Source organism: Leopardus geoffroyi, chromosome B2 (assembly GCF_018350155.1).
Source record: "Leopardus geoffroyi isolate Oge1 chromosome B2, O.geoffroyi_Oge1_pat1.0, whole genome shotgun sequence".
NCBI classification, from domain to species: Eukaryota; Metazoa; Chordata; class Mammalia; order Carnivora; family Felidae; genus Leopardus; species Leopardus geoffroyi.
In genome coordinates, this window is record NC_059332.1 from 93607250 (window position 1) to 93633869 (window position 26620).

General features: G+C 35.5%; 1 long non-coding RNA gene across 1 annotated transcript in view; it reads right to left on the minus strand.

Annotated features, from left to right (window-relative positions):
* Window positions 1-26620, minus strand: part of LOC123608779 — a 368747-nt gene that overhangs the window by 274886 nt on the left and 67241 nt on the right. Inside the window, exon 2 of the long non-coding RNA XR_006717433.1 lies at window positions 9442-9534. This is a non-coding gene — a long non-coding RNA (uncharacterized LOC123608779). The remainder of the gene's footprint in view (window positions 1-9441; window positions 9535-26620) is intronic.

Consider the following 26620-nt stretch of genomic DNA (forward strand, 5'->3'; position numbering starts at 1 on the left):
CATGTCAAATGCAATAACTCTAAAACTGAACATCTTTTATCCCCATGTGTATTATATTTTCTACAATTCTTATCATCTACCAAATTGTTCCAAATTGAAAATCAGTCATAATCTTTGGCTTTTCATTCTCATCCTTAAACTTCATCTAATCAATCACCATTGGTTCTATCTTCTGAATAGTATTGTACCAATTTCTATTTATGTTAATTACCCTGGTTCAGGCCACCATTACTTTTTCCCTAAATTATTGGCAGACTACTACACCAGACTACTACATTTTATCTGATGCTCCAATTTATATCTGGAGCCATAATCCAAACACCATTTTAAAGATGAAAATCTAATTCCATCACTCTCTTTCTTAAAATGCTTAACTGCTCCCCATTATCCTCTGGATAATGTCTAAGTAAATGTCCATACTACTACTCACGGTTCTTCTTTAAATGGCACTCCTTACCATTTAAGAATCATTTATCTGTCTCTTGACCTTATTTTTATTCTGTGCTTCAGGAGGGACCACCGACTCTCTTTCCTCAAATTATAGAAACACTTTATCCCACCACTTGTTTTGAGCAAGATTCATGAAATAGAATATCTGATTTATCACCTGATTACCTCTTTCTTAACCTTATATTTGTTGCTATTTCCACTACAATGTATCCCTGAGCATCCCTATGGACACCTAAACCCAGATTAGTGCATGAAAGCACTAGTCCTATGTACTTCAGGGACACACCCTATAATAGATTCACTATAGTATGTATTCCCCAAATTATTACTTGCTTATTTGTCTGAATCACATGATATGACTGAATATTTTTAAAAGGCAGAGACAATATCTGTCATATTCATCTCCATATGCCAATAAATAGTACATATGATATTATTTGTTGGAAATATAAATAAATGACTGAATGGATGTATGACATGTCTTGAGACAGTTACCAAGTGTTTGGCAAGGCCTTACCCAGCAGATGACTTTTCTTTGGAGAGCTTGGGTAAAGCCATTCAGTGGGATGCTGCCCCTAGTTGACAGAAGGTTGATTTTGTTTTAGTTATCCATTTCTAGTCTAACCACCTGTGTCCAACATAATGGGATCATGTGTTATAAGCAGGCAAATTATACACAAAGACTCACAAGACAGACGTGATAAGCCTAGATATTTGCTTACATTCAAGCTTCTTAAAATATGGTGATGCAAATGATAGGTACCTTGTTTAGTCTGTCAAATGCATTGTTAATCAGGCCTCCACTTAGAGGTTCATTCTTCTAAAGAGCTCTTCATGATTCCTATTTCCAAAACCTAAAGAAGCTAACTCTCATAGACATGTTCTGTGTTTTTGTCATGAGCTGTTTACAAGAACAGGCTTCATCTTGCGTACTCAGTGCCTACTGCAGTTAATGGAGAAAAGTAAATGCTTAATGTATTTGTGTTGCACGTTGTATGAACTAAATGATCATATGAATAAAGAAACAAATTCCTAAATCAAATCATATGAAAATTATAAAAGGTCACAATAAATTTTTATTTTATTTTATTCTTTTCCAAATAAATGTCCACCCAAGAGGGTGGGTGGGTGACTATTTTACTGATCCGCTAACAAACTCAGCTTTCCAAAAAGCAAATGAGTCTCTCGGTTATGTATATCAATATAAGTCATTGCTTGAACGCAATCAGCTATTTGATTTTCAGCACAGTGCTCTGCACAGAGTAAGTGCTTATTGAGTTAAATTAATGGAATAGTTGAACTACATTGAATTTGATTTAGATAGATTATCTCCACATGAGATTACTGAAAAAGAAGACTAAATCATGAAATTCTGATGTTTTCTTATCCCATGAACTGAACCATACCATACATAATTAACAAAAATTAATAACATAGCTTGTGCTGGAATCCACACTATATAAGCTTTTTATTTTTAACATATCTATAAATTGGGGAATATGCCTCCCCTGTAAAAATTGTTCTTAATGAATTATTCAAAGTAGATTGAGCCTCTGTTACTTCTTAAATTGTAAACAAAAATGAGAAGCAATAGTAGTTCTTCAAAATCAACTTAAAATAATAATCGTTTTTTGGAATATCTGATTATTTCTTAGCAAACTGATAAGAGTTCTCCTCTATAACGGTGCCACTAATGTACTAAAAAAGAATATGGCTCCCCAAATTAAAATATATTTAGTGACAGATGGTCAGATCTTTTTTTTTACATGTAGGGGACACATACTGTATAATAACTGAACTGTATGTAAAATTTCTTTTGCTCTTCACCCAGTGGCAGAAAGGTCCATAAGGAACAGATGTCTGTTTCTCCTGATTAAAGTGAGAGATATTTCTGAACAATTTTTGAAGTGCATTTTTATGCAAAAATGTTCTAAGAATATGATAATTGATATGCTTAAAGTATTCTTCAATGTCAATACTTGTACAGAGATAGAGATGCCCTCTAGATACCCTTAAGTCTGATCCATTTCTATAATATAAATACCATGAAATAAAGATGCTAAATGGTATGATGTTCATTTTTCCAAATTTTCCTTATAATTACTACTCAGTGTTTATACCTGAAGAGCTTTTAGAAATATAATGAAGGAAAAGGCACCTGGGTGGCTCAGTCGGTTAAGCAACTAACTTCACCTCAGGTCATGATCTCATGGTTCGTGAGTTCAAGCACCTGCATGGGCTCCATGCTGACAGCTCAGAGCCTAGAGTCTGCCTTGGATTCTGTGTCTCCCTCTGTCTCTCTGCTCCTCCCCCGTTTGCGTTCTGTCTCTCTCTCTCTCAAAAATACATATTAAAAACAATTAAAAAAAAAAGAAATACTAATGAACATATTAGTAAAAAGCTAGTACTGCTATTTAAAATATTGCTACTTCTTGATAAATAGTATATTAGTTCATACCCATGCCTATTTGCTTGACTGTCACCTCCCCTTCATCAGAAATAATCCCTTTTTTTCTCTTTTTGAATATCTTCTTTCACTAAAGATTCCAGTTTCACTAAGAAACAGTACAGGAATTATATTTTCCAAGAGAATTTGAAGTGGTTTTTACTGCTCTAAAACTAAGCCCAGAAGTGCCTGCTCCTCCTGAGACACGGTCCATAGACATGTCCCCAAATACTCCAGGGAGACAGCAGATCTGTTCACCTGGTTCATTTCTGTTCACACTTTCCACGCTGTGAGGTTCTCTATGCCCCCAGGGTAATGACAATTGCCATGTAATTCAGAGGAAGGTTTGACGTTCCTTTCAGTTTTACTTCTTGGTGGCTTAACCCTGTTATTATTACATTTTAGATGGAAGTAGATGGAAGTTTGCTCCAGATGCTTGAGAGGTTCAGAATTAGGAGAAAGCAGCCCAGCCAGCAGATATCACGAACACACTCATACTTCTGAAGTACATAAAAAGGTAAGTGCTTGCCATAGAGTTTGGTCCACCCATTCTGCCCATTTTCTCCATAGCCAGTCTTCTGAATCTTGCACTAGGCTCACTTTCATGTCAGCTTGGATGAACTTACCTTGCTCAACCTTATTGTTGTGCCCGGGTCAGGACTGTCACATGAACTCTCCTGCCTTATTCCAGCAATTGCGGACCAATTTATGGACCAACTTCTTATCTAACATTGAATCTAATATTGAGAACAGAAACTGAATAAAATCCAATACAGTATTTGTATCTAGTGAGGGTTCAATAAAAGTTAATGGGTTTGAATTTAATGTATGTTAGCTAAGTTTTTGTTTTTGTTTTTTGTTTCTGTATCACCAAATAGCTTCCAAGTGTGTCCATTTTTGTGGCTAGAAATCTGCTGGTCCTACTTGTAAGAACACAGATCTTTTCTAAAGCACTGGGATGGCGCTATATTTCTTTCAGCTGGGCTACAGCTGACTGCATGAGATGTATACACAATCATAGAGGTGGCAGTAACTTTAAACAAACACAAGTGGAAAACCAAAATGAAATGGGAACCACAAAGTAAGAGGTCTTTGCAGACAAACAATTCACTCACAGCAGGATTCATATTGGTTATATGACATTGGTCTATATCAAGCAGGGTTCCTGAAAATACTTTACACTCCAGCTATCTATCACACATGCCAATAGCCCAAGACAAGAGAAGGTACGGGAGAAGAGGAAAAATAAGGCTGTTCCTAAAACACTCTTAAAAAGTCTATGGTTCTTATGGCAAGAGTTATCTTCATAACAAAGGTTTCTATAACATTAATCATGCTTTGCTTTGCCTTCTTATCAGAAAATGGGGCAGGTAGGTATTTCTTATTGTTTTCTCAGAACTCAGATGGAAGGAAAGATATACGAAAACATGAATACCAGACTGCTTCTCTTCACCATTTACTAGTGCTGCTATTTTGTGCCTATATCAAAGATGTCTATGTGATTTTTATGATTTTTAGTGCTGACATCAGAAAGATGAATGCCTCTGAGAAGCCTAGGCATACAGGGAAGTCTGCACTGAAAACTTATTTATTTTCAATTAAGAAAGTATAAGAGATCAGTTTTGATATGTTTGTTTGTATATTCTTAAAACACTGGGTGAAACTACACCTAAGGTAGAAATTACCACAGGCAATTGTGATCCCACATGCATTTTTCTTTAAACTCAGCAGGACTCACTTCTAAAATGCATAGCTTTTGAAAGGAATCAATTATACCACAGGTCAAAACAAGTCTTTCAAATACAAAGATGATAGAATTTCTCACTCAGACATAAGAAATTAATCATGCAACATGAATGCTAAATACATAGAGTGTCCTAAATATTTGAGCTGCCTCCTCCCAACAGATGAAACAGTGACATGGCTATTACAGTTATTACTTGTATAGGACTCATCGTATCTACTCAATCAATACATGATGATTGACTATGGATCGTTGCTATCTGGACCATTCTTTACTACTGCTCCAAGACAAATCCGTGGAATAGGTTGGAATATATTTTATATATCTGGGCAGAAAATATCTCTTATTAATGGTTCTTAAAGTTGGGTTAAAGTCATCGAGCTTCAACCAGACCCTGGCATCAACACCAAGGAGACAAGAGTGATTGCTCTATTTAGGCAATGGTTTAATCTTAATGTGCATTGGAATTACTTGGAGGTGATTGCTGGGCCAAATTCAGCCCTTCCTCAGGGTTTTTGATTAGGTAAGTGTTATGGATTGAGTGTGTCCCTCTCAAATTCATATTAAGGAGTTGAAAACCTAACCCATATTTTGATGGTATTTTGAAGATGGTCTTTGGGAAGTAATTAGGGTTCAACGAGGCCCTAAATCTGCAGCCTAGTCTGGGTATGGATTATGTAGGGAAAGTGCACTTATGACAAGAAATACCAGATAGTCCCCCTCCACACAGCACAAAAAGGAAAGGTCATGTGAGTACTTGGAATAATGACAGCCACCTGCATGCCAAGAGAAAAGGCCTCAGGATAATGCCTGCTTTGCTGGTAGCTTGATCTTGGACTTTCTAGGCTCCCGAAATGCAAGAGACAAATTTCTGTTGCTTAAGCCACCCAGTCTGTGGTACTTTATGATAGCAGCCAAAGTAGACTAATAGAGTAGGTCTGGAAATTTGCATTTCTTATGTCTTTCCAAATAATGCTGCTGCTGCTGGTCTGGCAATCACTTTTGGCAACCACTGTCTACAGAGCACTGCCTCAAACATTAATGTAAACACAAGTCACCTGGGGATCATGGTGAAGTCCAGATTTTGATCCAGTAGTTTAAGAATGTGAAGGACCCAAGATTTTACAGGTTTTAACAAGTACCCAGGTAATGCTAATGGACTATATTTTGAGTTGTTAAGTTAGAGAGGCTCTGAAACTCAGATGGTACCTCTGAGCTCTAGGACAATGCCTGAAATAGTCGTATCAACCTGTCCCCCAATTTCTCCCAAAGCCCCCACCCACTTCACTACCTAGCAGCAGTTCACTGCCTAAAAAGCCTTCCATGAGCAACAAAGTCAGAAATAAATTATCTTTTAAACTGTAACTATTAAATTGTAACCATTAAAGATTTGCCTCTCAGTTATTGTTGTTTTATTGTCCTTGCTACTTTTTTTTCTTAAACACTTGCTAGATTCAAGGACTGTGCAAAACACTTTGCAAACATTTTGTTTAATCCTCAGAAGAACACTAGGATGAAATATTGTTAGCCCCAATTTAAAGTGAGAAGAAAAAAAGAGGCTTGGAGAGTTTAAATACTTGTCCTGAGGACACCAAATTAGAGTATGATGGCCTGGTAAGGGCTGGGAGGTGGGTGGATGTGTGCAGTTGGGTCCTGGAAATGCCAGCTGACCTGGACTATCCTTTAATTACAAAGCTGAGCATCCTTCATGTGAAGAGTAAAGTACAAGCGGGGCGCCTGGGTGGCGCAGTCGGTTAAGCGTCCGACTTCAGCCAGGTCACGATCTCGCGGTCCGTGAGTTCGAGCCCCACGTCGGGCTCTGGGCTGATGGCTCAGAGCCTGGAGCCTGTTTCCGATTCTGTGTCTCCCTCTCTCTCTGCCCCTCCCCGGTTCATGCTCTGTCTCTCTCTGTCCCAAAAATAAATAAACGTTGAAAAAAAAAAAATTAAAAAAAAAAAAAAAAAAAAGAGTAAAGTACAAGCAGTTTGATATTAAAAACATGACCCCATATGCCATATGCTATGGTACCAAATTAGAGGCAAAAAGAGTTGTCACAGTGTTTACAATGTAGTAGAGGAGATAGATATTGATTATATAATTGCATTAATTAATTTATAATTCCAAAATGAGGTAAATGCTCTGAAAGAGATACCATTGTTTGAGACAGTATAAGAATAAACCTGGGGTGGGGAGTAGGGAAAGGGCCTCTGGGTCAAGGAAAGCGTCCAGGAGCCTGAGATGCCTCAGCTAAGAGTCTAAAGATGATATGTTTGGAGACTGAGGGGGTGGTTCCTTCCATACAGATGAAATCACAAATATCCTATTATAAGAGAAAAAAAAATCTGGCATTTTTCCAGAAACAGAAACAAGACAACTGTGGCTGTACTGCAAATAACTGGGGAGAGGGGTAAAAGTTATGCTTAAGTGTGGCATTATTGTTATAATTATTATTTGAGTACACATAAATTACCTTGTTCTTAACAACTCAGAGTTTTACCTTTTTGTCTTCATGTCAGGGTTGTCAGATAAAATACAGGACATGCAGCTTAATTTTAATTTCAGAAAAACAACTTTTTTTTTTAGTGTATCATATATTATCAGGACATACACTTAAAAATTTGTTGCCTATCTGAAAAAAAATAAATGATTGCCCTATAATTTTTTATGCTAGATCTGGCAACCAACCCTGTATAGGAAACTTCTCTGAATTTTCTCTTAGTTGTTTCTCAGCAATAGCTTGGGATACTCGCTGGCTCAACACATCTTAGAAATACCTCTATCACACCCACCTAGGCATGGAACACACACATACCCATTATGGGGTATGGAGCACATACTACATATATTGCATATTCTTCTAAGTGCTGGGGATATCATTTAAGTGAATAAGGCAACTTTCTTTTCTTGTACATATACTTAATGGCACACACGGAACACATATAAATCCTGCATGGATCAACAGCCAGGGGAAGTGCTGTACATCCATCAATTCACTTAATCCCAATAGAGTAACATCATTACTGACATATATTACTTCAAGATAATAAGAATTAGGTCTTATTAACTTCGTTGTTATTGCGGTTCAAAAGAGGAAGAAATTGTGGCTTAGGGAAAGCAAATAAGTTGACTGTTGTAACATAGCAATTAAGTGGCTGAGTCAAGAGTCAATGCATCTGTGTGACTTGAGAGCCAGCATATGTTTATGTGCCCTACTGGCCTCCCCCTAAGAATTCAAACCCTGCACATTTTCTCATTTGTGGTTTAAATATTAGCTTTATTTTTTATTATGTTGTTTTGTTTACTAGTTTTTGGTTTGCTTTGTGACTTTTAAGTTAAGAAAAAAGAGAGAAAACAGAACTTCCTTAAAATGCAATTTCATAGTTACTATTAATTGCTCATTTGTTATTTGTTCAGGGTATCTTATAAAGGACTCTGCTTCAATGTTAGTTTTACATTGAACCCCACATCACACCCAAAAGAAGACAGACTTATGGTCTTTAGATCATGAGATTTCTCTAGGGTCACATGGAAGCGTCAGAACTCCCCCTCCCCATAAAGAGTGACTGTCATGCTTTTAGGAAAAAAAATTCTTAAAAATGAATATATCTTCAAGGTAATGCTTATAAAATGATTTTTGAAGAGTTTATGGTCTTAAAATTCTACCATAAATCCCCAAACCACAACACTTTATTATGGAAGTAGCAAGAGTAGAGTCCCCTATTCTTTATAATTTTATCATTAATTTGTTGCAGTACTTTCCATTCTTGAATTGTGGCTGTTTAACAAAAAAAGCTGTGAAACTTTTGGGGTTATTTATTGTTGGGTGACAACATGTACCATAGCTAGATAAACTGTGGTTTCACCAGTGCTTTGGATTTCAATGTAGCATTAGAGCTCCCGACTCCAACATTTAACTTGATTTATGGTTTGTGATGTAAAAATACTAGGGCTCAGATGGCTTTAAGTGACTTTGAAAATTAAGTAAAGAAGAAAATGTAAAGACTAATCTAAACTTGCTGTGAAATATTAATTATGCATTTCAAGTAAAGGAAGTAAGCAAGCAATAATTTAATCTGTGACATAAAATAAATCCCAAACTGTACTCTTTGCTGAAGGTATTTACTAAATAAATGCTTGATTTTTAAGTCACAAAGGAACTGAAGTTGAAACCATTAGTTACTGTATTCTGAGCTGTTTATTAAACATTTTCTCCCAGATATCTGTTTAAGAAAAAAATCGGTTTGAAAGGTGAGTTAGGGTGGAAAAACAGCTCTAACCTAAAGGAAGAGAAGCATCTTTTAAAAGTGTGCCAGGTGAAGCTTCTTAATGATCCATGAGCTTGTAAGATGACAGCTGTGGCTGCTGAGTCAGGGTAGAAGAAAATCTAAATGTAAGAGCAATTGTAGCCTTTATTAATGACCTGCTAGGAACTTGGGCAAACTGCCAGGGCCAGGGATGCAGCAAAACTTCTCTGATAACTGAGCATTCCAAACCTCCTAGATATAAATTTCTCCAAACTCCCTAAACCAGAAATAATATCCTCAGCATTTTGAATTAGGCAAGACACACAGGCATGTTATCCATATTATATTAATCTTCGAAATGTATTGCCCAAGGGGGAGACATGAAAGGGAACAGATTATCTCTACTGGGGGAATTAACATTTGAAAAGAAAAAAGGTTTTAAAAAAATGCATCAGAGACAAACACAGACACATCTTGAATCTGCAAGATTTGCAGGAGTTTGCTTTTCCTAGCTGGGTGCACAAAAACACGGTCATAACACAAATATTTTGCCATACCTGTTAAAAGAGCTTCTTTACTTTTTCTTAAGATCTCAAAGTTATGGTAGATGCATCCCTCAGAATTTGGATGGCAGGAATATCACTTTTCTTCTGTCAAAGATGAAGAAAGTTGAATTACCCCAACTTGTTCATTGGACATAAGAGGAGGCTTTAGTTTACCAATTGTTAAGATAAAATAACAGTAACTTTGAATTTATTAATAGGTCAAGTTTTTGGGCTAAGTCAATTTTGGTGAAGTTGAATATTTCCAGGAAGCACTTGGAAATTTCTACTCAAAGATGGGTATTTATGAAACCAGCATCAAATGTAAACTACTTGTATACAAAGGAATGAGACAGAGAAAAACCTAGGAGTAAGAAAAAAACATTTCCTAAAGTGGTTCTAATAGTGTGGCTCCCACATTAGCAGCACAAACATTACCTGGCAAAGTGTTTTAGAAATGCAAATAACCAGGACTAACCCACCCCCAACCTATTGAACCTAGTGAATCAGAACTGGGAGGAGGAGCCAGGCTTCCACAGTTTAACTACCCCAACAGGTGATACCAAAGCAGCTCAGTTCAGGAACACTTACTTGCAAAATTTCTAACTTTATCTAAGGTGAAAATATCCAGTTTTTACTTATGCAAACAAATGAGCAAAAATTCACCTCAAATGGTGTCATCTTTCTTTAGCCCACGACAAAATTCTTTAAGGGTGAGATAAAAGTAATTACAAAAAAGAAACTGGTGTCATGGTTCAGAAGAACTTTGGAAAAAGACTACAGAATAAGGCTGCATGAAAAAGCAACATTTAAAAGTACATTTTGGGGGGCACCTGGGTGGCTCACATCATGATCTCAGGGTTTGGTGAGTTTGAGCCCCACACTGGCTCGGCACTGGCAGTGCAGAGCCTGCTCGGGATTCTCTCTCCCTCTCTCTCTGACCCTTCTGATTCTATATATTGTTAGAGAAAATGTCTGTAAAATAGGATGAACAGTATGATAGTCTTTGTTATACCCACACGCATACACACATACATATATCCTCATCCTAATTAGTATTTAGATTGATTGGAAATATCTAGAAGAAAGTTAATCTATTTACAGTGATTATCTTTGGTTGGCAAGACTATAATTAACTTTGATGGTTTTTATGTTTACTATGTTTGCTACATTAAATATATACAACTTCTATCACCTTTGGAAAAAATATTGCTATTTTTAGTTTAGTGAATATCCTCTAAAATATATGTGTATACATATCCAGGTGTTTAGAACCTCTATTGAGAAGTTGGCATGGAAACCTATTATTAAACTCTAAAATGATTGTGAGTGGTTCTCAAACATGTGTGCAGAATAGATTCACCTAATCACAGCCCTAGAGATTATGATTTAATTTTTTAGGCCATAACCTGTGTTTTAGAAGTGTTAAAAGATTCCCTAGGTGATTCTAATCTGAAGACCTGTTTGGGAACCAACAGTCTACATGGCTTTAAATACATTTATTTCCAGTATTACCATCAAAAAGCAGAATTAGGGTCATTAGATAAGGATCCTTGAGACGTCTATCAATAAGGAAAATAATTTTGATTTTACCTTCTTTTGATAGTCTCAGACAAATTTTCAGAATCCTGCGCTCATTTGTAATGGTCAGGGCTGACACAATCTAGGCAGAATATAATGTATTCATCAGAAAGAAGGCATTCTTTGGTGTCCTGGTAGACACAAGGCATCAGGGTCAGGTGTCAGATGTGCTCTCACAGGATTTATTCCTTATGTCTAAATCTGGACTCACTATGTCTTGCTGCACATATCAAAATTTACTTCATCAAGGCCAACTTGAACTCTGTATGTAACCGTGCCTGTGAACATAGATTCTGCTACTCTACATACCTCCAAATTCTAGATTTTGCTTCCTAATTCCTGAGTGTTTGAGACTAATACCAGAAGTGTGTAGAGTGGGAAGGAACAGACACTAGGAAACTACCTTCCATGTGGAGATTTCTAATCATCTCAGAATGTGGGTTTTTTGTTGTTGTTTTTGTTTTTTGGTTTTTAATTTCCTCATCACTGGCTAGAGATTCACAGAATAAAATAAATAGGTAAAGTCTATAATTACTAAATATATGATGCATCATCTTTGTTTTAGATGATATTTTCACGCACATGACCCAATTCATATTGTACATATTTTAAAGCCTAACATAAATCTTATTTTAAGACAAGAATGTACTTTAAAAAGCAACACTAACTTATACTATTGCCATTATTAAAATGCACTAAAAGAAATCTTGAGTCCTGCCATTTATTTTAACATTTCTTCTTTAATCCATTCTGAGTGAGAGTTCATTCTGATATTGCAAGCTACAAATCAGAAGATTGTCAAAGTAAGATAGATAGAGACAGTTAGAAGGCCAGTGACATAATGTTTATGGGATATTAATATAGATTTCACTTGGAACAAAAAAATGACTGCATGGAAGAAAACCCTAACACCCACTGACAGATACCCAACATCACTCATTTTTTTATAGGAATAACAGCATATTCCTCATTATTTCTTGTTCCCCTTATTTAAATTTTTTAATGTTTATTTTTGAGAGAGAGACAGAGTGTGAGTGTAGGAGGGGCAGAGAGAGGAAGACACAGAATCTGAAGCAGGCTCCAGGCTTTGAGCTGTCAGAACAGAGCCCAACTTGGGGCTGGGAGATCATGGCCATTAGCCGAAGTCAGAGGCTTAATCAACTGAGCCACCTAGGGACCCTTGTTCTCCTTGTTTAAAATACATATTTTGTTTTTGCTATGAGGCAAGTGAAAAAAGAATTCAATAAAATTGACTTCTTTTTCAGGTATAGAGCGAAATAATTACAAAGAGTATATAGAGTATATAAATTGGTTAAGGTAATACTAGCTTCTAGAGCAGAAAAACTCTGAAATTTTAGTGGCTTAACACAACTATCCTATCTTCCTTCCTCCCTCACTGACCTAACAGTAGCATTAGAGTGCTCTTGGTTGAACAGCTTTTCAGAGTAGCTTTCTTCTCAGGAGTGATTTAGGGGAGAAGTCTTTCCATTTTATGGCAACACTTGGCCCTCAAGTTGACCACAAAGCCCTCTCCACTCCAGTCAGCAAGAAAAGACCATAAAAGAACTCATGTGGGAGATTTATGTAGGCCAAGCCTCAAAGTGAGCCACACAGGGGAGGGGCTTAAAGTCTGCCTCAAGACACTAAGCCCACAAAGGAGGCTGGGAAAGTTAATCTAGCTAAATTCCCAAACAGAAGAAATGAAAGCCATGGTCACCTAGCACTCTCTTTGAAGATATTCAATCACCTGGGTTTGTTTAAAAAGACTGAGCAATGTCATCCTAATAGAATCCCCACAACCTGAGCATTTGGGTTAAAATTCATGCAAACATTATTTTAATTTTAATTTTTATGTTTTTAAATGTTTGTTTATTTTGAGAGAGAGAGAGAGCACATGAGCAAGAAAGGGGCAGAGAGAGGAGAGAGAATCCCAAGAGGGCTCTGCACTGTCAGCACAGAGCCGTAGGCAGGGCTCGATATCACAAACTGTGAGATCATGACCTGAACTGAAATCAAGAGTCAATGCTTAACCAACTGAGCCACCCATGGACCCCTATTACAATTCTTAATTAGTATTTTTTTCTGTTTATACAATACGATAGTATATAACACACAAAGATAAATGCTATTTGAAATTATTATTGGGAACCTTCAGTGTTATTAATATTTCATGTGATACTGTTCTTTTAATTACCAAACAACACAAAAATAAATTTTGTACCACTGAAAAAATTCTGATAAAACCATCTCTCCTGAAAATATCAAAACATTATAATGAATAATTTACCAGAATGCATATTTTTCTCTTATTCTCAATTAAACACTGGATTAATGATTTAGCAAAAAAATAAATAAAAACAAAACAAAAAAAAAAAAACCACAGTCTTGCAAAAGAAATTAAAGTATTGCCCTTTTTAGTATTAGTTTTTTGTGTGACTATTTTATTTTGTTTCTCAACAGCTTTGTTGAGATATAATTGATATACCAAAAAACAGCACATATTTAATAATGGATTTGGATATATACATACAACCATGTAACCTTCACCAAAAAGCAATAAACATATCCATCACCTCCTTTCATATTGATTTGAAATCACTATTAATGAAAGAATTATACTTGATAATATGTATATTCTTCCTATGTGTAAGAAATGCTACTGATCAAAGAGACCATTACAGATGCTGATGATTATTTAAGGCTGTATCACACTTATGTATGTATACACACACACACACATACACACACACACACACACACACACATACAGGTGTACATGTATTAGGTGTACATGTACATATTCTTAAAAATCTGGATTCAAAATTTTAAAAATTGATTAAACAAAGAAAAATTATACTTTTATTGGGATACTCTGCATCATTCACTGCTTAAGTACTGGCTTCTAAATCCCTGCAAGGTGATCTCAAAGAATATTTCAATTTCAACCATTAGATTCTGGTCAATTACATAACAAATGAGTCAAAATAAAGTAACTTTCACTGCTTTGTGAACATTTTAATGTTGATTACAAAATCCTTTTATTGCACATTGAGGTTTGTTCGTTGACAGAGAGAAATATGTACCCACAGATTTATGAGCTGAGAGATGCTATTGCCCTATTTTTGGAACACCAGGGGAAAAAAAAAACCAACTGCTTCAGACTTTTGAAAAGATAAATTTCAGGGGAGCTTGGCATATTTGGCAGATACAGTTAAAACTTTGAATACAATGAATCCAAAACTTCAAGGACCAAGAGCAACATCATTTTTATTATATTGTACTTCAAGAACTTAGAGCTAAAATACAGTTATGAGTGGAGTGAACTAGCACTAAAAATATCTCTTCAATTTTTGACTTAGTGATGCACTCAAAGAAAAGGTTCATAGAAATGATTTCAGGAAAATATCTAAAATTGCATCTAGTTTGTTCCCCAGGATGAATACTGTGATAGATTCCTGATGTGATACTTAAAAGTTCCAGTCAGAGACCTATGAGGAGAAAGTTTCTTCCTGGAATCTCATACTCACCTTGAGATAGTTAAGAAAAATATTTGAAACCCAAGGTTGATAAGGTTACTGAATAACTGAGGAAATCTCTTTAGAAAATTTTGGGCTGGAAGGAAGGAGAAATATTTCTTTTTTTCCCACAAGCCAGTCTCTATTCCATTTGTATACACTTGTGGATTTTGTTTGTTTGTTTGTTTCTTCTCTCGACTTCCACTATGAAAGCAAGTGCACAACAAGTTGGGTATTCAACATGCTTTATATTCCACCGCATAGAAAAGCCTCGTATGAAGAATCAGTAATCACATCGACATCAGAAAATCCAAGGTGTGGGGAGGCTGTCTCAAATCCAAATGACTTACTTTCTAAAATTGCCACTACTTTCTTTTTAGTTTTATTTAATTCACTTCAAAAGTTCAAATAGTATTAAAGAAGGGCATGAGGTAGCTATGTTTATCAAAATTGTTTATCACTACATTTCTAAACAGGACCAAGAATTTCTAACACTTAAGGGATGTTTTCTGTTGTAGGAAAAGAGATGTTTCATCAGTCCCTGTTAGGTTTTGATAGGACTCTACTGTTTTTCATGCAATGATCTAATTCTATCCTGAACACACACACAAAGAAATCCTAGTTATTAACCTTATGTTCGTTCTGGTAATTGAGAAAGGAGATACTCTGAAACATGGATATAAAAAAAATGATCAGTAGAAAGGGGTATGCAACATTGTAAATCAACATATTGGCATTCTGCAGTGCAGAAAGCCGAGGCCATGAAATAATTCAGATTTGCATCCCGTCTCTTCCAGTTTGCTTCCTAAAGCCACCTGGGAAGGTTGATGAATACTCAAATTCATTTCCCTCATTGACTAGCCCTCAAATCTATTTTTAAATGCTGTAACGAACATATGGGAAGGGGGTGGGAAGAAGGAGAGAGGGAAATTGGTTTGTTAAGAGACTTTTAACGGTAGAGAACAAACTGAGGGTTGATGAAGGGAGGTGGGTAGGGAATGGGCTGGATGGGTGATGGGTATTACAGGAGGGTGTTTGTTATGATGAGCACTGGGGGTTGTATGTAAGTGATGAATCACTAAATTCTACTCCTGAAACCAATGTTGCATTGTATGTTAACTAACTAGAATTTAAATAATTTTTTTAAAAAGAGAAAAAAATAACAAAACTAAAAATAAATAAGTGCTGTAGTGGGAACTGCATGAAATAACAAGTATTTGATTTGGTAAATTTGACATATCATAAATATAAAATAAATGATAGTTATTAAATCAATCCTTTTTCATACTTGTTGGTTTGAGCTAGTCCTTAGTATAAGGAGTATCTCTTAAATTACTGACCATTGATTTTTCTTGACTCAAACAGGGCAAACCCCTGTTAAATGTTACTGAGCCTTTGAGGGTAATATTCCATACATTGATTGATGGCAATCTCCTATTGAATGAGGTTTGCAGCTACCTTCTTTTAGAACCTGACTAGGCTACCCAACATTTAAAAGCAGCATTTGCTCTAAATTTCCTTCAACCCCAGCTCTTCCAGTGGTACCCTTGTTTCCTGTTATGGTAGACAGAATAACAACCAGCCAAGGATGTGTATGTCTTAATCCCTAAAACCTATGAATATGTTTCCTGACATGGCAAAAAGACCTCTCAGATGTGATTATGTTAAAAATCTTGAGATGGAGGGGCGCTTGGGTGGCTCAGTCGGTTGAGTGTCTGACTTCAGCTCAGGTCACGATCTCACGGACTGTGAGTTCGAGCCCCGTGTCGGGCTCTGGGCTGGTGGCTCAGAGCCTGGAGCCTGCTTCCAGTTCTGTGTCTCCCTCTCTCTCTGCCCCTCCCCTGTTCATGCTCTGTCTCTCTCTGTCTCAAAAATAAATAAACGTTAAAAAAAAATCTTGAGATGGAGAAAGGTCAGGGAGAGAAGAGTTGTCCTGCGTTATTCAGGTGGGCCCAATGTAATCACAAGGGTTCTAACAAAGCATAGTGAGAGGCGTAAGCAGAAGAATCAGGAAAAGCTATGATGACTGAAGCAGGGGTTAGATTGTCTCACTCTGAAGATGGAAGAAGTAGCCATGAGCCAAGGGACACATGTAGCCTCTGGAAGCTGTTAAAGGCAAGGAAAAAGATTCTTCCCTGGAGCCTCCAGAAGTAATGTATGTTAGCCTACACTTTCATTCTAGACCCGTAAGACTCATTTTGGACACCTGACCTCCAGAACTAAAAGATATTCGTATTTTTTTAAGTCACTACATTTGTGATAATTTGTTACAGCAGTATTACGAAATCAATGACCTGTTCTCCCTCTCATTTTAATGACTCATCAGGCCTTACTCTACCTACCAAGCCTACCTGATCCCCTGGCTGTAGCCAAGTCCTTGCAAAGTCCAGCTCCCTGTTCCATTTTTCTGCTAATCAGAACTTTCGTAGGCCTAATACACTTTCATTGGACACACCTTAGTTCCAATGCTTCTGCTTAATTCTTGGGCTGCAGTCACATGGTGTTTACCTCCAGGTAACCTCTAAATGGTGGCTTGCACCTTAAATCTTACCCATGTTCAAAATTTGCCTGACAAGCTAAGTTAGGATGTCAATTTTTTATCGGAGCTTATTATTTTTTTCATATGACTTTTCTAAAAAAAAAAAATGACCAAGAACTATGATCTTAAATTTTTAAATAAAAAAATGTAGGTTTTCAACATATAAAATATAAATAACATACTACATTGACTTTCCTGCAGTGGGTGACAAAAATCAGGAAATATTTGTAGCCTCTATGTTCTATAGTAAAGGATTAACTCAGTAGGCTTGGGCTGCCCAAAACCAGCACATTCCAAAATTTTCAGGATAGTTTCTTGAGATACTCCTGGGTGATAACCTCTAAGTCTTTCAAATAACCTGATAAGACTGTCTTTGTATACCTTGGGCCTTGGATCACACCAGACAGTTTTTGCCAACAATGTGATTTATGGTACATACTTGTTTTTGTTCACTTGGGCCATTAGTTTGCCCTCTGGTAGGGGGTACTGGAGACCGAGTAGTTAAAATCAGTCATGTAGACATTCCATGTCTGACTGAGTTCCAGTAAAAACCCAGAGTATGGAGGCTTGGATGAGCTTCTCTGGTTGGCAACACATTGCATGTGTTGTCACACATTATTTCTAGAAGAAATAAGCACGTCCATGTGTCTCCAATGGGAAAAGAAGAGTGAAAACTTGCACCTGGTCTCTCTTGAACTCTGCCCTATGCACCCTTTTCTTTGTGGATTTTAATATGTTTCCTTTTGCCACAATAAACCATAACCATGAATTTAGCAGCTTATCTGAATTTTGTAAGCTGTTCCAGCAAATCATCAAACCTGAGGGTAGTCTTAGGACTTTCCAACACAAGGTCACAGACTTTTCCCTAATGCTTAAATGATCAAATTGATTAACAAAACCAACTATTCATAAATTTGCTACATTAGTTTAGAATTTCATGATCAAATAATTCCATCTCCAATCCTGACTTACCACTACCCCCCTCACACACACCCATGTACAACTTCATGTGTGAGCATACACACAAATATACACACCACATTATAATCCTTTAAGAAGACATTTACTCTTTCTTTCTACATTTGCTATGTCTCTTCCCCAATGAACAATAAATCTAGTCAGCCACACAACCTACTTTATTCAAATATTTCATGCACAAGCACTTCTATCTTTTCCTTTGGTGGACTGGTGCATCTGTATTATTTCTTTTCAAATACTTTGACTAAATAAGAAATAAACTAACATGTAAAAATGGCTATCACAGTGACTAGGAGAGGGATACTCATTAAAGGTCCTTTTATTTTTCTCTTCCTTCCTCTTTTCCTTCTCTACATCTTGGGACAGACCACAGGAAATTTTTTCCTATTGAGTCCTTAGTTACAATGTCTGGAAACCATGTCTAATATAAAAATGTTTCTGAACATTGAATCTATTGAATTGGAAGCACAATGTCATGTTGATATACTCTTGGAGAATTTAAGAGGTAATGCAGAATTCAATTTCTCATTCTGGTCACCAATCACAGTAGCATACTCTCACATCATTATACAGTAGCTTTAGATCAGCCTTTAGAACTAGAGCCAAGTTAAATGGATGATGCATACAATCTCCAAATTGGACAGATTGTTTACACTGCAACAAAAGAAGGATGTTTGTTTTTCCATATATTAATACTTACATGAAGTCTATAGATTATACTTTTGCAGGGTCATGTTTTCTGCAAAAAAATTTAGCAAGGTGTTATTTGAAACAGGATGTTTCCTAAAGAAATTACACTAAACTGGTACCCTTTAGAAATTTTAGTTTATCATTGAAAACTACTATTAACCAAGGCTTTCCATTGGTTACCTTAACATAGCCTTTTAAATGTAATTTTAATGTGTGCTTGCTGAGTCAACATAATTGTTAGCCCCTAAAAATACTATGAATACAGTCATATGAAAACTACAACCATGTCTGCAGTATTTCTAATTGGATTTACTATACTATAACAGTGATAAAGTCTTTCTATAAATTAGACTTTACAAAAAAAAATTGAGACAGCATGAAGTGTAGTTTGCAGTAAAGAAAACAAATGATCAAAATGACTTGAATAAATGCATGCATTTAATATTAATTATGAGTCTTTTTCATGTAAATAGAACTGATCGTGACAGCATACTCAAAATGCTAAACAATTAGTTTGTGACTTTATAAAAAACAGATTTATTAAAGTCATGCTTGTCTTAGTTTTAAGTGTAGTATTTGTCCTTCAGTTGGAAGTGCCATAAATCAATTTTAAAGCAAAGCATATGACCCCATGCAGTGTTTCAAATGAAATCCTTCCTACTAGGACAACAAAACATCTCAGGACATCAAGTACTTGTAGCACTCAAGAGTGTTTTGTTTGTATTTGTCAATGTAACACTCAACTGTTTCTGTTTTTTTGCTAATTTTCAAAAGGCTGGAAAAAGAGGGTAAATACCCCCTTAGAATATGCTTAAATAGGTAGATATTTGCTTATGAATATGTTAAATGTTTCTTTATATATTTTTATTTGAGACTAATTTTAGTCATCACTTTATTGAATATGAAATGACTTCTTTTTAAAATCTTAAATCATAATAATTACTCAAGAGATACAAACAGGAAATTAATAAATATCTGTAGCTATACATCTGGGTGGAGATTTTGAGTTCTACACAGAAAGCAGAAAGTCTTGGACTTAAAGCCACAACAGACTTGGTGTTCAGTCTTGGACTGGCTTCACCACTTGCCTGGCAGAGTGACTTTGATCAAAGTATTCATTTTTATCAGATCTGATCTAATTCATGAGGAGTCTATATTGTTTAATGACGTTTTTACCTGACGGTCATAAAGACAACAGACTGGAAAAACTACTAGCATAGCAAAGGGGGGAAAAAAATGTCAGCAGGCTGAGTCCTGACTTCTATAGGTTTCCCATTCCCATCCTCACACTGGAAGAAAGCTCACAACAAAACTTAAAAATAATTTCAACAACAGATAAGAGATGGTCATGGTAATGATACCTAGCATGTGTGTGGGCAGGAGGTGGAGAGTAAGATGATCAATTCATTATTTACAATACAACATTTCAGGATGATATTAGAATCAGGATGAATGTATTTAGTCCTATTTTGAGGTGGCCCCCTATCTGTGTTATGTTTTGAGAAAGATGATATATGAATATTGGAATAAAGCATGTTACATAAGTCTTTGTATTTTTGTAGTTAAGAAATGAGACAGATTCTTTGAAAGCAGAAATCCTAAGAAATATTTTACTGTAAAATATGAGATTTCAATGAATGGGATTTGGACTACGATCAAGGTTTTAATTGTTTCCTACTGAATAAATATTGCTATAATCATTTCAGTTAACATTGTAATTACCATCATGATAAATTTCCTACATTCTTTATATCATGTGTACTTGTGAAATAACTGCTTCATCATTTGGCTCATGATTCCCAAAAACAATATTTCAAAAGAAAGGAAACCAAAAGAATAAAAGTACCCCAGTAACACAATAGACAGATTAAAGAGTATTCCTACTATCATAGAACTTAGACACTTTTTAAAAAATCTTGTTAAATAAAGAAGCAAGAGCAACATGTTCTAAACAAGTCATTAAATTGGGTTTATTTTGTTTAATACATACAATGTATTTTCTCTTTAAGCACATCTTAGAGTTCACTATATTGTTTGTGACTTTTAAAAGTTAATTGAAATGCCAAAGTTTTGAGCATGAAGCATAAATTTCATTTGACCTTTTAAGAAAAATTGTTCTTGTATATTCTTCTGAAGATGAATTTGTCTTCTCCACCAATCACATTAGAATGAGCCAGGTGGCAGATTACTTAAATATCTTGCCTTTCACCTCTTGAGACTGGGTTTTAGATGTGGTTTAAAAGAAATACCCAGGAGTGATTTGTGTGTATCTCAAAGCCCATACAATTGGGCTTAAGTAGCAATTACTTGCAGCTGTGGAGATGCTGTTTCAAAAAACATCAGAAATGTCAGAGGACAAGATTGCAGGGTTTCAATAAAGGTATAAAGGCCACCCAGACATCCATAGGGGATAAAGCTTATCAAAATAATGAACCTAAAGGTCTAGAACTTTCCTGGTCAATGAAAACTACCAAATGAGCTTAGTGGTCTTAAAAAAACAAAAAACAAAAAGCAACAAAGAAAGAAAAATGAGTAGTCTCAAACAGATCAGATTAAGCAGCAAAGCATCCCTAAAGACATGCAAATTATAATGGTAAATGAAAATAAATAAATAAATAAAAGTATAGCTTACTAGTGCCCTCTAGTGTACCTTCTCTCCTGTCTTATGTGAAGTGTGATTCTTTTTTTTTTTTTTTTTTTTTAATTGTATTTTTTCCACAGTGTAAGTAGGGATAAGTAGGGATTTGGACACCATAATTCTAGACCAACTAAAGACTAAAAAAAAAAAAAGAATTAATAGCCATAAATTCTTAAAAACCAAATATTAACGCCCTCAGGAAAAATAAAAACAACCAACCTAACACTATTATTACATTGTATTCCTGTCAATAAACTGACACCGGAGGCAAATGAAAGAAAGACTGAGAGCAGAAGAATGGTATCATTTCCCCCTCCCCAGGCTTGGGCAAAACAGCCTTCTCCCTGGAAAATGTTTTGCTTCACAGTCACTCTGTTTTGCATCCTAGTTGTATCATGTGCCAACAAAACAGATTGTTTGCTAATTGATATCATAAAGCAAGACAGCCCAGTGAAGGATGATAATTCTGACTCCAGCTAGCAGCAGCTGATGTAGAGCTTGACAGAAATGCTGTCATTTTCAACACAAACTGCTCAGAATTGACTTTTCACTGTAAATATAGGGACGTGACAGAAGCCTCATACACCCACCTTTATTTAAAAATGAAATGATAATTCTGCTACAATATTTCTGTTACCCGTCCTAGTGTAGCTGGTAGCATCTCAAAGAAAATAACCGTAAAGGGATGGTTCAGTCTCTAACAAAGCGTTTACAGGTAAGCTAAAACTTTTTGTGCATAGTCAGATGGAAGCTGAAGAATAGGTTTGTTTATAGATTTTTAGAAGGAAATAGAGTACCCAGTGCATGAACTATGTCTATACTGAAAAATTGCAAAATGTAAATAAATTAGAATAGTAACAGGAGTATGTTACTTCAAGTATTTGTAAATTCAACCATGGCTTATTTGAAAAATAAAAATTATTCTCATTTATAGGCATCTTTCACAGCAAAATGCTATATTTCTCAGTGACACTTAGCCTGTCAGCATAAAAGAGTAGTACTTAAATGGTGTGGGTGTGTGTGTGTGTGTGTGTGTGTGTGTGTGTGTAGAAACTGATATTATTAGCCATTAATAAACGTCGAGGGTGAAATCAAATGTGATTCCACACAGAACAGTCTTCCAAATCTACGTTCCTAAAAAACAAAACCCATACAATGCAAATAATTCAAGCAATGGCAAATGAGAAAATAAAGGCATTTAGAGAAAGAAGGAATGAGGATGAAGAGATTTCCCACTTACCTCCCAAGGAGGAAAATCAAGGGACAGGTAACATACCACCTGTCATAGTATACGGCAGTTAATTATTTGTGGTTTAAGAAACTCATTTGTCCTTTCTAGTTACTTACGCTTTGTTAAATCATTCCACCTCATCTTAACCTTGACTGGTTTGTTTTTCAGAGTAACATCTGATTAATAAAAACATGGATTAGATTCAGAAAATTTTCAGAGTAAAAGAGAACCTCAGAGATCATCTAATTTACCCACCCCCAGATCCCATCTCTTCACAAATGAGGAAACTGAGGCACAGAGAGGTAAATCAGATGTGTTCAAAATCATCCAGCAAGTTAGTAGCAGAGGCAGAAGTAAAGGAAGTCTCCAGTATTCTATCCATAGTTTTTCAAACTAGCTATTTTTGATGACATGCAAAATCTTTTTAAAAGGACTTAAAATAGTTCTATTTTCTAGCTTTTTAAGCTTAAGTTTGACAATTTAGTTCTTGGAAAGGGGCAAAGGAACAGAGCCAGGGGAACAAACTGCAGAATGAATTGAAAACCCATCAGAGTTGATGGCAAATTGTTTTGCAGTCTAAAGTTAATCCTGAAGTAGTACTTGATGGACTTTTAATTAAGTAACAAACATCTATACATTTGTGAGTCTGTCAATTTCTACTATGGACACTAATTTGAAAACCATTAATTGACACATTCTAGGAGTTTCCTGAGTAACACCATACCTCCATTTATCTTTCTTATTGCTGTAACTGTCCTCTTTACCCTTAACATGAAGAGGAAACTTCTGAAGATAGTCATTCGTATTTATGATCACTATTAAACAAAGTCTACCATTGTTCATTCCAACTGCTTTTTTATGCATTATGTTTCCACTTTATTCGCATTTTCTGTCTAATTTTCAGACTATCCTGATTGACTGTTCTGCCTCTATCCTAAGGTTCAACTCCCAGATTTCTGAGGCAAAAAGTTGACTTCTTAGTACCCTGGGCAGATGTGGTGGCATCAAAGCTGGATCCTTGGTGAGCCTCAACAACATAGGCAGGAAGTGAGGAAGATCTAGATCATATTGTGGCAATAATACAGTGACTAAAACCAGTGTTCAGTCCTCCTTCTCCCTCCCACCCTTAACAGGACATGCTCAACATCAGAAGAGAGCACAGATAAAAGCACACAGACCAAAAACAAAAAGGGACGCAGGATTTGAGTTCAAAGCATTCAACATCCAATTTCATTTCATTTCAAAGTTATAGTCCCAGTAACTTTGTTTTCCCTCTCTAGTGAGCATTAGTGCCACTGTGCCCTTTGCCACTGTTTGGAGCCATGTCTCCCTTAGTTATCTGTTAATTGGCTTGACCTATGGGAAGGATGGCTTCCAACCAAGCTAATTACATAAATCCACTCCAGGCTCTACAAATTCCACTATAGACAGCTCTTCTGGGAGAATAAAAAATAAGGAACAATTTGTCCAGTGTTTCAAACTTCATCCATTTCATATACCGAAAGCAGGCATTTTGTAGCATAATAAAAGGTAACAACCATTTTCTTTGTTTATAATTAGAATTTTCTTCCTCCCATATAGTCGACACATAATTAAGATTTGAAATTGTACCTGTATGTGAAAAGCATGATTTAAACAAATAAAGTCAAAATTATAGTTAGAAAAGTAATTTTTTGGTATCAGTTTTAAAATTCTGATAAAAAATGATTGGATGCTAGATTCTTTTAAAATATTAACTAAATAAAAATAGTGAGGAAAATGTCAAATTACCAAACAACACAAAACACCTCATTTGATAGCTCTATAAATGTAGACTGCTAAAGAGACTGTTACACAAAATAGTCACACATCAGAAAAAAAGAAAACTTGCCAAGATGATACATACAGGAGAACTACTTGAAAGTTATACTTAAGACCACAAAAATCACGTGTCTCTTGCAATATAGGCATATTTTTTACTGATACATTTTCATTGATCCATCTGTCACACACATTTTATAGATTAATGGTTGAATTTTATGTACTTTTGGGGCATCTCTTAACTTCTGACATCTCTTAAACTTATGAACCGTAAAAATGTTTAAATAGACCCATGTAAGATGGGAATTTGAAGCATGCATGATACTCCTAATTTTAGCAGAATAAAAGGTAATTATTGAAATACTAAGAAGCATTATGTAGGTGTTTCATAAAAGAAAATCTTAATCATATTCTATAAATTCGTCTCTATCCTCTAAGATGTCTGTTTAAGCAGGTCAAGTGGCGATAACTAACAGGTAACTTTCAGATGATCAGTTTAGTCTAGGTGCTTTTGGGGGAAAAGACAAAAGCAACTCCAGCAGTACTGCATGACTTGACAACAACTAGACATTTCTTTTTGAAACCATCAGCCTTATTCATTGCTACTCTTTGACACTGCTTTAGTGTTTTGACTAAAGATGTGTCATATTTATATTATATCAAATGTTGATTTTCTTTATTCAATGGATCCATCTTTTGAAAGAGTTAGGGGATTATCTTGTGATATAATGTTGAAAAAACTAATAAGATCAACAAAAGGGTATGCACATGACATTCAAAGTTGTCACTTTATTTTAAGGAACTATTAATCTGATGGCCTTACATTCAAAGATTACAACTATTTGGAAATATTTCCATAAAGCATATGAACAATATTGAATGAATAATTAACTGTTTATGAAAGTACTATTGTACTAAAGGATTTGATAACTGAATTAAAATTTTTCTGTGTAGACATAGAAAGCTAAATTTTGATTAATATAAAACAGATTTGGAAAGACTAATAAATAATGAAAATGATAAAATTTTTAGGTGAGCTTGCTAATAGAAATAGTTGAGAAAACCATGGCATTTTCATTGCACATATTTTCATGCTTTGCACTTTATGGAAATATAGACTACCGAATGGAAAGAAACTCCAGATACTTTCTAGACTGATGCAAGTCTAATAGTGCTAGGATGACACAGAGATGATCATCCATCCTACTGATGAGAAGTTTAGTAGTTCACAAAGCATTAACATGTTTTTGCCTTTTTTTCTGTGGAATTTTAAGTATTTGATCATTTTTTCCCTTATATTTAGGAGGTAGATACTAATATCATATCCACATTTTAGATCAGGACACTAAATCTTAGAGATTCAGCAATTTGGGCAACATAATAGATAGTAATTGGCAAAGCTAGAGTTTAAATTAAATATTTCTGAACTAAAATGTTGCTATATTATCTGTAAAATAACTCTAAATTATATATTCCAGCAACATTTATTCTGTGGTAGATGACAGGGTTTCCATACTACTTATAGTCAAAGCTGACTGCCTATATACACAGAAATTTTCCAATACTCACCCCAAAAATGATATAAATAAATATGAGACTTTAAAATATGACCTAGTATAAAATAAAGAGGGATACTTTGTTTTTGTGTACTCAATTAGCATTAGATTTGTAAGGATCCAAATCACCGTAGTTATTGTAGACTCATAACAAATTTGTAATAAATTACAATTCTAGGTGTTTCCTTTTCATATGAAATAGTTGTGGCTAGCTAAATAGACCTCCCCTTCTAAATTCATGCAAATATATTTTGGCCTTTAATATTAGATTACAATGAAGATAATTTATATTCCTGCTAAATTTCATAATTTTAGTTATGTGTCTGTTTACAAATAGTAATGATGGAGTGTGGAGCAAGCTGAGGCCAAAATACAGGCTAACAGCACACCCCTCCCCCAACATGTGGAATATGTGTGATATTCCTTGGACACTCCTGACTACCCGAGAGCAAAACAAAGGGGTTTAGGTGCTTGTCATGGTAATGTGGGAAACTAAGGCAAATGAGAAATTAAATTCCCTTACTGCTTAAAGCCCATTGATAAGTCCTTGAAACCGGCAGCGTGACCTCACTCTAGGAGCTCAGCTGCCTCAATGATGACACTTTGTTAGGGCAAAAGAGAATATTTGCTTACCATTATCCCAACCACAAGGATCCTGTAAGTCTA